Here is a 2,516-nt window from a genome sequence, read left to right as displayed (position 1 = left end):
CACACATTCACTCACCAACACACACGTACACTCCCACACTCTAACATACATCTCTCTGCTCTGTCACACACAGTCACACACACACACAGATGGACATGTACTCACACGGACTCATGCCGCTGACTTCAAAGGCACAGAAACTGCCTCGCATCCAGTGCAATCCATGCTGCTTCAAATCGGGGGGTCTAAGCTCAGTGCACACTCCCTCCCCTCCATCGCAGCTCTCGGTTTGCACTTTGATAGATTCCTAAAGTAATGAGCAGTTCCCTGTCTCCACACTTGGCTTCCTGTCCGTGCTCCGTGCAGCTTGCTGTTTTCATCATGACAACTTGGCGCCCACAGAGCCCTGCCCTGCGTTAGCTGCTTGTTCCCCACTCAGCAGCACCTCACGGAGAGCAGGAAGGGTGGGGGAGATACGGAGGGAGGGAGGTGGAAACTGGCTTCACTCGTTTCCATGCCCACTGCACTCTTCCATTTCCCCAGCCCCGAGGTGCAGTTCTCCTTCACTTTGAAGATCTCGTTGTAATGAAGGAGCCAGGTGCCAGGCAAATGTGTAAAAAAGGTTTGGGGGTGGAGGTTGGCATCAGCCAATTGTCAGAAAGGGCACGGAGCACCCTCGCCAATCGGCTGGCAGTGGCTAATAATTAATTCAGAGCCAAGACAATTCTTTTTAAAGAAGCAAGGCTCCGGTCGTGTTAACCTTTTCGCTGCCTAACATTTCCTGTGCCTTCCCTTGAGGCAGGAATTAAACGAGTTGATCGCCGTTCCTGGAGATGGCGGTGAGATGTGGATCCTGTGTACTATCTGCAAGAAGCGCCTGGCCCATCCCGCTGAATGGGGCGAGTTCCCAGTCTCACAACAGCCCCCGGGTACATGTCTTACCAACCCCACCCACAAACCCTCAGACACAACTTTCTCTCCTCTATCAACCCTCACGTACAGGTCTTTCTTCCCCTACCCCCTAGCCCCAGGTACAGATCTCTCTCCACCCAGCCCCCACCCCTAGGTACAGGTCTCTCGCTCTCTCTCTGTCGCCAGCACCCCCCACTCCGCCGCCCCACCTAGGTACAGGTCTCTCTTCCTCCAACCCGCACGTACAGGTCTCTCTCCTTTACTCCCAGGTACAGGTCTCTCTCCCCCCGCCCTCACTTACCGGTCTCTCTTTCCCCCTCAAGCCCCAGGTACAGGTCTCTCTTCCCTACCCCCAGGTACAGGTCTCTCTTTCCCCCTCAAACCCCCACGTACAGGTCTCTCTCCCATACCCCTAGGTACAGGTCTCTCTCCCCTACCCTCAGGTACAGGTCTCTCTTTCCCCCTCAAACCCTCACTCTCTCTCCCCTAACCCCAGGTACAGGTCTCGGTCTCCCCAGGCCCAGCTACACCTTTCGCCCCCACCCCCAACTACACCTCATCCCCCAACCCCAGCTACATCTCTCCCCCTCCCAGCCCCAGCTACACGTCTCCCTACTCCCCCCCACCCCTCCATCCCCAGCTGTACCTCTTGCACTCCCCCACCCCACAACCCCCAGCCCTAGCCTCAGTCCCGAGCTCCAGCCCGAGGGGACTCCAGCCGCAGCTGCCACACCACAACCGCAATCCTCTGCCAACTTGCTCAACTCATGAGCAGAAAGGCGCCCCGCACCGATTGTTGTCCCCTGGTGCCTCAAATGCATGTAAAAACAATCTGGAATGTGTAAGAGATGCCTTTGGTTTGTTTGGATAGAGTCAAACTCCATTGTTTGTTTGTTTCCTTGATCTGCTACTGTGCAGAACCGAACTGCATTTGCGGTTATGTACACATTTTTTTTAATGAATAAAGTATATTTTTGAAATTAAAAGAAAAGTTGAGTTTAGATTTTTAATGGAGAGAGGGGTCCTCGCGAATCACTCATATAATTTGCCTCCCATCATCTCCCAATGACAGAACGACCGTCAGCAGCATCCCAGTGAGTTTTGTTTTAACGTGTGAGTAGCCTGCCAGGATTTCGCAATACTCCTCCTAAGGCTATGTGCACTGTCCACAGTTGGGCAAGTACTAGACTTGTTTTGGGAATGAGCCAACCGCTCTCCTTCCCCAAATCCCAGCTCTGAGTTATAGATTCTCACCTGAGGCTTTTCTGTAGATCTGTGCTCAGGATAAAAAAAAAGATAGACTTTGTCTGCTAACATCTTTAAAGTAAAACTGTTTGACATTAACAATCACCCTCCTCCAAAACTGTGTCATTAAGTCCCCCACTGGTCACTTGGACTCTGCAAAAGGCTGTGGTTTGCATCTGATGAGAAATGTGCACTTCTTTAAACTGCTTCAAATAGCTAAACTCTCATCCGTCCACAGCCTTCCCACATTAAACCTAAGTGCGAGCGCAAAACACATTCAATGCTGGCCCCGACATTCCGATGGCCTGAAAATCCGTCCAGCAACGTCGATTGGAGTTACTTGTGGTCTCTGTGTGGAAATCCCAAAGCAAAATTGCGGATTGTAAATTCCAATGGGCATCTCCTGGTCGTCCCCAAAA

Source organism: Rhincodon typus, chromosome 30, assembly GCF_021869965.1.
Source record: "Rhincodon typus isolate 14 chromosome 30, sRhiTyp1.1, whole genome shotgun sequence".
Taxonomy (NCBI): domain Eukaryota; kingdom Metazoa; phylum Chordata; class Chondrichthyes; order Orectolobiformes; family Rhincodontidae; genus Rhincodon; species Rhincodon typus.
The sequence above is the reverse complement of the archived record's forward strand: the minus strand, read 5'-3'. Positions refer to the sequence as shown.